Genomic DNA, 14,577 nt, shown 5'->3' on the forward strand with positions numbered 1-14,577 from the left:
CTCCCCCCCCCCCCCCTTCTCTGTCTTGCTCTCTCTCTCTCTCTCATCCTCTCTCTCCCTTCCTCCCCCTCACTTTCGTTCTCTCTCTCCCTCTCCCTCCCTTCTCCCTCTCTCTCTCTCCCTCTCCCTTTTCCACTCTCTCTCTCTCTCCCTCTCTCTCTCCCTCTCCCTCTCCCTTTCCCACTCTCTCTCTCTCTCTGTCTTCCTCTCTCTCTCTCTCCCTCTCACTATCTCTCTGTCTCTCTCTCTCATTCCCTCCATTCCTCTCCCTCTCACTATCTCTCTGTCTCCCTCTCATTCCCTCCCTTCCTCTCCCTCTCACTATCTCTGTCTCTCTCTGTCTCCCTCTCATTCCCTCCCTTCCTCTCCCTCTCCCTCTCTCTGTCTCTCTCTGTCTCCCTCTCAGTCCCTCCCTTCCTCTCTCTCTCCCCCTCTCATTCCCTCCCTCTCCCTCTCACTATTTCTTTCTGTCTCTCTCCCCTCTCATTCCCTCCCTTCCTCTCCCTCTCACTATCTCTCTGTCTCTCTCTCATTCCCTCCCTTCCTCTCCCTCTCACTATCTCTGTCTCCCTCTCATTCCCTCCCTTCCTCGCCCTCTCTCTCTCTCTGTCTCCATCTCATTCCATCCCTTCCTCTCCCTCTCACTATCTCTCACTATCTCTCTCTCTCTCTCTCTCTCTCTTTCCCTCTCTCTCTCTCCCTCTCTCATTCACTCCCTTCCTCTCCCTCTCACTATCTCTCTCTCTCTGTCTCCATCTCATTCCATCCCTTCCTCTCCCTCTCACTATTTCTCCCTCTCATTCCCTCCCTTCCTCTCCCTCTCACTATCTCTCTCTTTGTCTCCATCTCATTCCATCCCTTCCTCTCCCTCTCTCTCTCCCCTCTCATTCCCTCCCTTCCTCTCCCTCTATATATCTCTCTCTCTGTCTCCCTCTCTCCCTCTCATTCCCTCCCTTCCTCTCCCTCTATATCTCTCTCTCTCTCTGTCTCCCTCTCTCCCTCTCATTCCCTCCCTCTCCCTCTCACTATCTCTCTCTCTTTCTCTCTCCCCTTCCCTCTTTCCCTGCCTATCTTTCTTTGTCTCTCTTCCTCTTCCTCTCCCTCTCCCTCTCCCTCTCTCTTTCTACATTCCTCCTCTCTCCCTCTCCTTTATGTCACTTTTCTCCGTCTCTCCCTCCTTGCCTCTCCTTCTCCCTCTCCCTCTCCATCAATGATGGTCATTTTCATTATTGTCCATGTTGACAACAATCGTGATCATCATCTCTGTCCACAACATTTGTGCTCTTTGTTGATTATCATCATCCTCTTTAATGTCGATTGTTGTGCTAATCTTCTCTTTCTGCGATGGTCCTTTGACCTGTTCTTGATTCCATTTCATCAATTTTCTTCTTTCGTTTCTATGGCTTCATTTCAGTACATTTGACCAGCTTTATGTTTAGACTTATTCCTCAGAAGTAATGGCATCCAACAACAGCTCAATATAGCACTGCTACATCTGCGCAGCCGGGAATGAAGAATGCCATGTGGACTGTTTATAACGTCAGTTCCTCTCCCCAAATGACATTCAGCTTTTTGAGAATTTATCCACGATTTTGACTGCATCTTTTCAAGCCATGACTTTACTCTTCATGGTGCATTTTAAAACATAATCATTATGGTGGTTGACAACCACACCAAGGCCGTGGGTGCCAGCAGACAGTCCACTCTTCCTTCATTGCTCCCTCCTCCAAGAAGTCAAACAGCGCATGAATGACCTTAGACGATTGATATACAGCGGCGAGAACTTTAATCAGTCTCCATTGGGATCACACCAAGAGGTCTATCTTGTTTTGTTTTATATTCGTCTTATTGTGGTTGTTACACTTTATCCTTTGACGTTGAAATATGGTGCAAATGACTGGGATCCCCCATTAGACAGATGTAATGTTGTCAACAAGGGCAACGGGAGATAGATCGTCAAAGAAGCTAAGGGATCACCACTGGATTCTGAAGATTTATCTTCATCAACGATCCGGGGTAAAGGGAGATAAATCTTCAGAATCCAGTGGTGATCCCTTAGCTTCTTTGACGATCTATCTCCCGTTGCCCTTGTTGACAACATTACATCTGTCTAATGGGGGATCCCAGTCATTTGCACCATATTTCAACGTCAAAGGATAAAGTGTAACAACCACAATAAGACGAATATAAAACAAAACAAGATAGACCTCTTGGTGTGATCCCAATGGAGACTGATTAAAGTTCTCGCCGCTGTATATCAATCGTCTAAGGTCATTCATGCGCTGTTTGACTTCTTGGAGGAGGGAGCAATGAAGGAAGAGTGGACTGTTCAAGCTGGCACCCACGGCCTTGGTGTGGTTGTCAACCACCATAATGATTATGTTTTAAAATGCACCATGAAGAGTAAAGTCATGGCTTGAAAAGATGCAGTCAAAATCGTGGATAAATTCTCAAAAAGCTGAATGTCATTTGGGGAGAGGAACTGACGTTATAAACAGTCCACATGGCATTCTTCATTCCCGGCTGCGCAGATGTAGCAGTGCTATATTGAGCTGTTGTTGGATGCCATTACTTCTGAGGAATAAGTCTAAACATAAAGCTGGTCAAATGTACTGAAATGAAGACATGGATAAAAGAGGACTGGTAGAAGAAAGATATTCAATCAACATCTTAAGTTTTCCATCATTTCTTTGCATGACTATTGATTCTATGTTAAAGGTATTCAATCAACATCGTAAGTTTTTTTCCTAACAAACGCAAGAACTCTCGAAAGAAACTAGGATATTTGTGATTGATTTTGGTTCTAACTTGACACTCTTTAACCCTCTCAGGCTTTGTAATCCTCTCATCGTTTACCTTGAGATAGTAAGTTGACACTCTAAGAGGTATATTCTAGAGGATATAATGGTACAATGTCATGTGTTGTAGCATGTACCAATGAGCTTACCATACTGACATGCACCCCTAACACTATCCATTGTCTCCTCTCCTGTTGCTAGTTGAAGGATTAGAGGCAGAGCTCACTCTCATCTATTGCTAGTTGAAGGTTGGCTGACCAATCCAATTTGATGCATTCATTCATAAATGTTTTAAGACTTTGTTGGGATCCTTATGCTCGTATTATTCTAATTTTAATGTGAAATCACATTTCATGAACACATTTGTCCGTTATGTTCAAGTTACATTTTTAATGTGGATTTTCCATGATTTACATGTCAATATTTGAGTTTTTGAATTTAAACTCAAAGGGGGAAGAAAATAGAAAAATATTAGAGTTTTTTGGGCGGTCTGCAATCAGCCACCTAGCGCAGCAGGAGCTCATGCTAGCCGCCAACTACTAATGCGACAACTCACAAGCTGAGCACAATAAACAAAGACACAAGGGCCCGGCGGCACTGGATGGTGGACCAAAGTGGGCCTCATTGGCCTTTGGAAGAGAGCCAGTGGCGATGGAAGTTATTTAATTTAATATGTGATTAAAGGTGGAATTTATATAGTGAATATGTTATTTGATTTCTTAGACGTGAGATTAAAATTTACGTGTTTTCTTAGTAGCAACCTAGTCAGGCCGACGAGGACAAGAAGATATGACTGCAGCCCAATGGGCCACAAACATAAAGAAATCAGTAATAAAGAACAATCAGGTTTCAGAGTTGACTTGGCCAAAGATTGTGTCATGACAGTTTGTTCTTTAGTAGAGTGATATAATCTTGGTTGACAATTTTCTTTAAGAATGCTAGTGTGGCCCGCTCGCAATGCTTGCTTGGGGTAGAGAGAGAAGACAGAGGAAGCAGGGCTGTCCTCATCTTGGGAGAGAAGGAAATCAATATCTCGAATTCTTTTAATCATAAATGTTTCAGTAAATCTGCCTATGATTTAAAGAATTCTTTAATCATAAATGTTAACAATAAATCATCGCCAGATTTTGAAAACTTCAAAAATAAACATAAAGGATAAACCAGTATTAAATCATTGCTGAAAAATGTCGTCAATTCCTGACTCATGTCGCCATATGCTATCATCACTTCTTAACTCATTGTTGACCCACTCATCTGTTGGGACATCAACATCAACTCTGTAGAACCCTTTCACCTCAGTTTCACTCGTCGATGTTGTCTTTTCTGCCAGATGCCACCTTGCATTGTAAAAAAAGATGAACAGAGCTGAAATCAAACTCAAACCAGTCAAATTACCACAATTGATGATGTTGAAAATGCCGATTGTGTCGTTCATTTGATCAAGGGAAGAAATTACTGATATATTGAGAGCAAGACCGCCTGATGGTAAGCAAGGGTGACGTCGAAAAGGGGGAAATAGCCCCGCTCTCCATGCTTTCTTCTTCTTCCACTTCTTCGCAGTATCGTCTGCAGATTTGAGGATACATACTTGATTTAGTTCAAATCCGGTGGTTTTGTTTGGCAAAAATTAGGGCAATAGAGAAGGACAAAAATTCGAACCCCGCAATCAGAATCTGAACTTTACGATAAAAAGTTAATTTTATATGAAAATGTTGGGATCTCAATCGAATGTGGACTCTTCAATCAGAATTTGGGGCTGTCTATCAGATTGAACTTGAACTTCACGGTCAAAATGTATGGATATGAACTTTTCATTCACAATTTAGGGATTTCCAGAAAAAATGAAATTTTCTCGGTCGAAGTTCTCCATTGAGTAGAATCATTTCGGTCAAAATTTACTACTCTCGGTCATTTCTAGATAAAAAATTATATTTCTCGATCGAATATGAAAATTTTGACTCCCTGCAGCATACGAATTTCTAAACATTTTAATTTATGAGCCAAACATTTGAATTTCTGTTTATGAGTGAAACATTTCAGTTTATGAAACAAATAAAACAACTAAAAATTGGCTATGAAACAAATAAAAAAACTAAAAATTAGAGCTTGCGATCGATGGCTCTCGATCGAGAGACTGAGATCTAATTTTTAGAGCAAATAACTTTTAATCGATGTAAAGATTTCGAGTTTGATGAAAAGATTCTGATTGATGGAGAACTTTGATGTCTTCATCTTGCTTTATCACTGAGATCTAAGTTTTAAAAAAAATCAAAAGAAAATAAGGGGGCTTCTCGATCGAAAATTTGGGCTTCTCGATCAAAATTTTGGATCTCAGATTGAGATTAAAAGAAATTACCTTTTCCTTGAAGCAATTGCTAGAGGAAAATCGGCTACGCTTTATCTCATATTGCTGGAGGAAATCGAAGCAGTCACCCAGCCTCCCGACCCCATTCTCTTTTTCTCATATCGACCAAAAGCTGCATCAACTGGGTAAAAGATCTCAGAGTAACAACTTGACAGTCAAGAATTCAATAACCCATTAAATTAACACATTTTACACAGTTAAACTATCAGAACGAACAAAAAGTTCAATAGTTGGTTGATATCCTAACTGTTCACCGAATAAATAAATTCAGATAATGCAAATTCCAGAGCTGAGTGAACGATTTCTCTAGTTGATTTCCTGGATCTTAGAGTCTATCGGTGAACTCAAAAGATCACCACTCGCGACACATCAATTCCACCTGCCAAGAGAGACAAAATCGTCATAATCATGGCCAGACATAGATTCCCGATTAGGAGGCAGTTCATTGCAAAAAAGCAGGCAAAAAATGCACACTCATAAAAAATAACCCAAAATGTGGAAGAAGCAAGCAGAAACCCCAATCAAATTGAGAACATAAGCACTACCCGTTCGAAGATAAAGAACCCTAAGAGCAGCAGAGCAACTAAAATGTGCCGATTACAAAAATCACAGAGAAATCCTCGTAAACAACATCCAACGATAGTTAAATGAGGGATTGTAGACCTACCCATCAAAGAGAAGGTCGCCTTCGCCAAGCAGCACCCGCACGGTGGCGACTGCGGCTTCCTCGCATGCCAGGCCATCCGTGGAGCCAGCCGACCACTTGTTCCGTCTTCCCTTGGCCTCTTCGGCACGCATGCATCCCCAGATTGGATCGCAAGAGACGGCCCACGTCGCCCATGTTGCCATCGGCTTGGCCAAAAACCTTCCCTCCCTGGGGCGGCGAGACCCAGTTTCTGCCATAAAGCTCCAAGCGGGCCCGAGTGGTAGTGCCTCTGCTCCACGGCGGGTCTCCGGAAATCGTGCTGGAGAGGAGAGGAAAAAGCCCAACTTGCAGTCTCCGAATAGCTCCTGTGGAGGACGCCGGGTTGCGACTCCTTTGCCTTTCCCTTGAGCTCGGACGCCGCCACCATCTCGACTCCCCCGAACATGACATGGACGCGAACAATCGGGGGAGGAGGGCGAGGCGGCGGTGGGGAGGGGACGCGGGTGAGTGGGGGAGGAGGACGGGGCAGCAGCGGAGCGGCAGTGGGGAGGGGGAGCGGGCGGCCGAGGGGGGGGGGGGGGTGTGGGGGGGGCGTGGGCAGCAGGGGGGGGGGGGGCACGGCGGCCGTTGGAGTGGGGGGTGCGGCAGCAGGGAAGGGGGTGGCGGCGCCCCTCTTTTGTGCACAACCTATCCTCCCAAAAAAACTGTCGAAGATGAAAACATTGTCAATCGTTTCTCTCTCTCTCTCTCACTCTCTCTCTTCTCTCTCACTCTCACTCTTCTCTCTCAGCCAATCAGAGGCCAGAAGCGCACATGTATTTGCTTTATAGTAGTATAGATTAGATGGAGACGTTAAAAGATGTTATATTATAATAGTGTTCCTTTTTTTGTAAGCTATGATTGGTTGGCACTCACTGATGAAGATGCAGGTGATGTGGGAAGAAAGGATGTACATTGTCCTTCTCTAGCCCTGGCTGTTAACTAATCTCTTCTTCCTATCTATCTTATTCTTATTCGCTTTCCTCTCTGTTAACAGCCATCATACTTATTCACCATCTCCTAACATCTTAATCATACTTTAATTAATGAGTCTATCTCCCCTATATCACATATAACCTAACTATCAATTAATAATAAGTAATTATACTGAGGATATATAATACTGAATATCATATATACAAATCCCTCTCTAGTTTATTATTCTTTATCTTAATTAAAATCTAAAAAATAAGATTTCTACTACCTATCATAGTATCTCTGTTTATAATAATACTATAAATACATTTCACTATCCCACTTATTCATTATCTCTTATCTCTATAGAATGATAACATAATAGCATCTTATCACTTCTCTTTATCTTCTGTATTATTACTTTATCCCTTCTCATATTCTATTATATAATTCCTTACTTTTATTATTTGTATTATCACCTTATTATTGTTATCTCTAAGTCACGCATTATATCTATCTCTAAAGGCTAGTGCATGTAGAGACAACCTCACCCATCACTAGACATAAGTGAGTTCACATAATGGCATATTTATTTGATCAAGGCAAACAAAATTGACTATAACATAAAAATAACACCCTACTTTGCCTTCGTCATGAGCCAAGCTCATATGTGCCAGAATCAAAAGTCAGAATGTCACTTTCAGAAATGAGAAAGGTAAATATTTATAATCTTAATTATAAACTTAGAAGAATAAAAATATTAAAATATTTCTTGCATAATATTTCTAGGTCCTTACATAATTATTAAATTTATTAAATTATAATACTTACGATGCACAATTTTCTCTTATCGTAATATCGATAAAATATTTTTAAAATCATGTTAGATGTCCTAAACAGGTATCAAATATCGTTTACCATGCATGTATGCGTTTTTGTTGGGTTCTTGGGCCATGGATTAAAAACTTGAAAACATTCTTAAAGAAGCAGAAGATGGAATGAGTTCTTAATAGATTCTAAAAAAAATTGAACTTTGATTCCTTGTGAGGAAGTTTTTTCACCCTTGATTTGCTTCTTTGGAGAACTTGTTAAAGCCTTTGAATCACATGACATGTAGAAGCATCCACGGTAATAGTGCGCTGTTGGATCTTCTGCCCTTCTTCACCACTTCTTCATAAAGATATTCTAGATATTCTCACCATCAAGAGGGGCTTGTGAATTAAATGGAGAAATAGCTAGCATGAGCACCTAAATGGGGTCCCCTTATTTATACTTATTAAGCATTTTTCATATAAACCCTTCTAAAGTATATCTTCCAATGTCTTTTTAATCATATGAATGTGATCCTCTAGGCCCACATATCATTCTAGTTAATAACTTGTAAGGTCAAATAATATTTATTGACTAACCCTATTAATTAACATTTTATCATATAGATTTTAACTAATGGATAAAACCCAATCGATAGGTTAAGTTTTCAGCCCATGGGGTGCCAAGCTACACCTTATGTACTATTTTGTGGAAACTTTACCATAATGAGTTGTCATATAATTATAATATTTCATCTACTCAAGACTATTTAATAACTTACAGTATGGTTAATCGTCAAACCCTAATATAATAAGTTAGTACTGATGCGTAATTGGGGTCATTAGAAAAATGTTTCCTCTAATATCCTCACTACCCTAGTCAGTGATTCAAATATATCCTCTTCCTTGAGTTAATCTCATACAATCACCTCCATATACTTCTTACTACAACCAAGGTAAGACTTATTTGAATCCTATGATTAGAGACTCATAATCCATAGTCAAAACATAGTCGTCCATCCACAAGATGTCATTGGTGTCTCAAGTCAATGGATCACTTATACAAGTGTGATATGAGTCAACCTAATTGACATTTTGGTATAATATCATTTAGGAATTCATACGGATAAATTCAACAAACTCTTTATCTAAATAGCACCTACTATTTGTCCTTAGTGTCGCCACACTAACGGCTATAGGATCAGACATACCTATTGTATAAGTAGGATTAGATAGTCCTGTTATATCCAAATAATTCAATGTCTATCTTGATTATCCATCAAAGACAAATATTTAAAATAATAATGATTTTTATATTAAAATAATTCATTAAGTTTTAGCACATACTAATAGACTTTATTATGAATACCACACGAGAATAACAATAAATAAAATTTCAAAGAACGTAAATGAAACATGTTCCTGTGATTGGCTTGATGGTCACATAATATCCATCACAAATAACTAAGATTGAAATACAATAAGAATGTATTTAAGAAATGTCAGGAAAGTTCTAAATAGTTCCAACATGGGACTTTAGAGGGGCCAACACTAGTAATGAGTATATTACTGGAGGGTTCGGCTCTTATCATGTGAACACCAATGCCATCGACTCTCTTTTTGCGGACAGATTTGGATGGTCGATAGTAGTGTTCACCCCTCCCAGGCACTGACGATGGATGTCAATCTTGGGACAAGGCTGATTTTGGAGACAGAAATAAAAAAATGCTGCATGCCCCTTATGATATCTAGATATCAAGCTCCTATATCAGACATCAGTAGTGTCATATCAAATATTTGATGTCTCCATCTCAAAACTGATGAATATTAGAATGGGGCAATATGATATCTGCCTAGGCCAATACCTAGCTAACACATGACGTTGTCTTATATTAATTGCTACAATATCGATATCAAGGATCGATACTTGTCTTGACATAGGCATATGTCTTCATGTGGGGATGGGATGAAAATGTTGAATATTGATTTTTGATATCACTTTTTCAATATTTTAAAATTTTTTTCATAGTGTCGTGTGAAATGACAAAAGTACGAATACGCTTGATTTAATTAACTATGTCGCCCATATACCATGGGCAAGCAATATGCAATGACCTGATTATCTTATACACTACCCAATAGTACATCTACTTGCTAGCTCTGGGAGTGTTCTTCAAACAAAATAATATATACACCATTTCTTGTTAAATTTTTACGTGGATCAAATTTTGCTTACAAACAATCCAATATCCAAATCTGGTATCCATCCAAGGATCTGACACTCTGATATCAGATATAGCTAGAACACTACTCGCTACTACTTTAGTGCACAAATGTGGATGTGACAATTTTTTCACCTGTAGATGAAGAAATCGTCCAATCCCAGTGATCAGACCTTTATAATCATAAATATCATCCTATTTTAGAAATGATTTCATGAAATTTATGTGCTTATTTTCATTGAAATGATCATAAATACATATTATTGAAGATTAAAATAAATAATCACATTTTTAATGAATTTCCAATTTTCTTAATTTTATAGTATTTTAACATAGTTTTCTAACATTAATTTCATCAATATAATAATTTTAAAAGTCAGAAATTATTTATTTGTATTTAATTAAATATTGTAAGTATTTTATTATATTTTAAAAATGAACTTCTGATTTTTCTAGTATTTTATGGAATTGTATGAATTTAAATTCATAAATAATATAATTTTATAAGTCATAAAACACAATTCTGAATTTATTTAAATATTGATCATGAATTAATTTTGTCTTTCCACTCATATAAGTTCATGCCATCCTAGCAATCCACCATACAATTCAGAGGAGAGACAAATGGGATGGCTCAGATTTCTTCAAATTGAAACGATGATATTTAATGATCTTGAAGGAGTTTTGGGATGAAATTTTAAGGGTATTTCTGCATTTCATGTGCAATTTAGCTACCATCTTTGTTCTATAATAGAGCCCTTTATTATTGTAACAAAAGTCACCCTTGGATTTTTTACCTAGTTATGATTACCATAGTGATTAGATCATTCAAAATATCAGTTGAGTCCGCTTTTGTATTCGCAAAGCAAAAGGATTGGAGGGAGGTTCAAATCAAGACACATGAAAAAAAGCATCACCCGGCCTGTTAGGATGTGATGATGAGGTTAGTATGATATTCATCTTTCTCTAACTCACATTTTCATCATTTTTCCTAGGCTGTCATCATCGGTAGTCAAGGTTCCATTCTCACGCTCTCCACCTTCAAATCTGCCGCTTGTTAGTTTGTGTGTACCTCCTTCATTTCCATCGCACCAAAGACGGTAAATTTTTTATCATTTGCCCCCTTAGTCTCTCGAGAATGCATAGCCGCCATCATGGTATATCTTTCATCTATGCCACTCCACTCATGTCCATCTTCATCTACCGTCACACGGCTCTCCCAAAGTTTCGTCCAAGGTATTTTAAATTATAATTATTGAGTAAATTTCTACTATAACTTGATATTAAAATTTTCAAAACTATTCTATAAAATCTGAATAAATTAGGATAAATAAGATTCATATTTTCTGACCTTCCTATGACTATTTTGGTTTCATTAAATTAAATTTAATTCTGAAAATAAACATAAAAGTCCAAAAAATAGAAACTAATTATATAATTCACTTGTTCAATACTTCTTCCCTATGGATTCGACCCTTACTCGCTCTATGCTCGAGAGGATATTATAAATATTGATGTACAAATCAGAGGCCTTAAATGGCTTATTTAATCCTAATTCATGGTTAATCAGACAACGGACAAGATGGTCTGTATGATGTAATATGAAAAAACCATCCTGTCGGTAGCATTGGATGGTGGAGGATTAAAAGTGGATTAAAATTCCACTTCATATTTGAGAATTATTTTGGTAAATAAAACTATCTTATCGAACATAAATAAAATTATTTTTTCATACATTGAGTTCTTCCAAGGAAAGTTAACTTTCCCCATCTTGTGACAAGAGACTATTTATGATGAAAGGGAATTTTAGTTTATTTTATTGAATGTAATAATTTTTGTTCTGATTTTTTTTTGCATTGACTTTTCTCTAGAATGATGAATATCTCCGTCCTGACACAGCATAATGCTAAACAAGGATGAAGAAAGAGCGATAGGGTAAAAACATGTATTGAAAAAGGTAGGCAGAGGAAGGAATATATTTTAAATGCAAGGCGAAGCTCATACTGGGAGCATTGGTTGTGTTGGACCACATTGGGACTAATATTTTGACGTAGTGTTCAGAGAGAGCAAAGGCGTAGATATAAAGAGGGAGATTTGGAAGGTAATGAGAAATTACGGATAGAGATGAGAATTGAGATTGATACCACGTAAGTCATCAAAGGATAAGAAATAAAGATAAATGGTAACAATCTGAGAGGAAAATGAAGAGAAATGAAAAGTGTGATATTAAGTGGGAAGATAAGCATACAAAAAGTGAGGTAGAGAAAAATGCAATGATGGAGTGATAGTGTTGGTAGATACAACATAAGAATAAGGATAATAAGCATACAATGGGAGATAGACCTTCCCACTATTGCTGACACAACGGCTGGCCCAGGGATGTCTCCCACCACTTGTCTCCAGTAGAACCACAATTGCCGGAATGAATTTTCTCGACGAGTCCCAATGGTAGATAATTATCTCATATAAATCTAACAAATTCCTCCTTTCTTTGCTAGAAGGTGACACAACGGAAGTATAGCTTGTTGAACTGTAAGTCATATTGAAACAATGTCACATGTTTGGTTGAAACACATCTGATTTCATCTCAGACTTTGTGGTGGGCTTTCTCCAAATACCTCCATAACACATTTGTGTTATAATCCTTATTTTGCTCGATGGAGACCTCATGTGTGGGCTTTTGCACTTCACAATGTACACATCAGTTCTCATCTGAGCCAATTTCAAGAAACCTGGCCGAAATTTTTGAACGAGTTCGCCTTGTTTTTCAGGAGGAGTTGTTGTCATCAACCTCTATCCCCATGCATTCTCTGATATTTTAGGTGTAGCTCGAATTCAGGTTGGTACTCGATGTGGACAAGAGTCCAGTAAAGATGTTCGTTTTGACAATAGATACGAAACTGAGGTTATTTTTATGAAGATATTATTTAGAAAGACAATAAAAATTCCCAATCTCTGCTATCTGAGGTGACAAACCCTTTTCATCCTATCTAGTCCTTATTTCAGATTCAAGCTCAATATTAAGTATTACTGATTAAACTAAAAGGATATTAAATATTATTGACTGATTAATCATTTTAAAATACAACAAAGCAAGTGGTCAGGTTAGAAGACTTGTATTCTCTCCAACTTTATCCTTGATGAAATTCTTTAGACATTTGACCCCTTGCAAATCTGTTTGACCAACGCATCTACATGCGAGTCACCGTTTTTGGGCGCTAACTTTCAAGAGCCATATCTCGATACTCAAAAACAAAAATTTCATGACTTTTGTATATTTGAAATCCTCTACTCCCTAGCTTTCCATCCATACCTCATTCATCCAAGTTTGATATCATTTGCCTGGTCAATTCATTGACCTTGACAGGTCGTCATAAATCAGGTCATTTTCAAAGCATTGACTTTGAAAATCCATATCAATTTCATACGTTACGGAAACATAATTAAATGTAAGAAGTATATAGTCCAATTAAAAATGAATGATTAAGTCAAATGTTAAGATCCTTACGAATACCGTCGGATCTATACATTGATGTCAGAATGGATAATAGAATAAGTGTGATGACTGACACTCATGCACCTGATCTCAGAAAGATAGCCGGAGATCTGAATAGACCAAATGCGATTCTTGCGTTTGATCTCGGAAATCACCTTGTATAACAATCGTGGAGAGTTTGAAGAAATTCATGAAAACCAGAAGTACACACGAAGTAATGGAATTAGAAGGCTCCTTGGATCGGGAGACATGCTGTCCGGATCGGCAGCACCGCGCAAGGAGGATCTCCTGACGGCTTGTCAAAGACTGTTGACAACTTCTTGGTGCTTTTGGCTCCCTTTCCCTTTTATTTATAGTCTTCCGCTCCCAGCATTTTTCCCGCGATTTTATTCAAATTGTCCCCACGTGTAGACTCATCCCACACATGTGGCGAGATGGGAATTCCCCATTCTCCTCTTCTTGGTTTGATATACTCGTGGTAGAGACTTATCATCAACTCATGCTGAACTCACTAATTTTTAATAGATAATTTGGTAGGGCCAACCCATTGTCCTATTTTAATGTTTCTTTATTCATCATGCGGCAAGGAGACATGAAGGGCCATCCTAGGCAAAGGCAAAGTGCTTGGAGGGGGGGGGGGGGGGGGGGACTCGCTGCTCCTCGCCTGTCGGTTCTGCAGCATAGTATGGCTTGCTCAGTGGGTCTGCTTATCCTGTCCAGTTGTAGCCAAGTGAGGCCAAAATTCTTAATTCATACAAAACTTTTATGTTGGAGATTTAGGTATTGAAATAATTATGATAGAGAAATGAAAGCATAGGAGAAAACTTAACAAGAGAAAATTGATTCAATAGTGAGATGCATGGCATGTCAAATAGACCAAGATTCTTAATTCATACAAAACTTTTATGTTGGAGATTTAGGTATTGAAACAATTATGATAGAGAAATGAAAGCATAGGAGAAACCTTAACGGGAGAAAATTGTTGTGATAGTGAGTTACATGGCCATGAGGAGTCTTGTGTGAGATGCATGGCGAGTTAAATAGACCAGAATTCATAGTTCATACCAAATTTTATGTTAGAGGTCTAGGTATTGAAATAATTAGGATAGACAAATGAAAACATAAGAGAAATCTTAAGTGGAGAAAATTGATGCTATAGTGAGATACGCGGCGATGAGGACTACTGTGTGAGACAGATATTGAGTTTAACATGCCAGATTCATATTTCATACAAAAATTATGTTAGAGGTCTAGATGTTTAAATGAATATGATAGAAAAATGAAAAG

General features: G+C 38.4%; 1 long non-coding RNA gene across 2 annotated transcripts; it reads right to left on the minus strand.

The window, feature by feature from the left end:
- Positions 1-3,901: 3,901 nt before the first annotated feature.
- Positions 3,902-5,295, minus strand: LOC144704678 (uncharacterized). Of its 2 annotated transcripts, none has more exons than XR_013581885.1 (3): positions 5,155-5,295; positions 4,255-4,364; positions 3,902-4,135 (listed from the first exon to the last, which is right to left on the minus strand). It is a non-coding gene; the product is annotated as an uncharacterized LOC144704678 (long non-coding RNA). The 2 variants fall into 2 exon arrangements; XR_013581886.1 differs by having other exon boundaries at positions 3,902-4,163.
- Between the last annotated feature and the right edge of the window lie 9,282 nt (positions 5,296-14,577).

This window comes from Wolffia australiana, chromosome 6 (assembly GCF_029677425.1).
Source record: "Wolffia australiana isolate 7733 chromosome 6, ASM2967742v1".
Classification (NCBI taxonomy): domain Eukaryota; kingdom Viridiplantae; phylum Streptophyta; class Magnoliopsida; order Alismatales; family Araceae; genus Wolffia; species Wolffia australiana.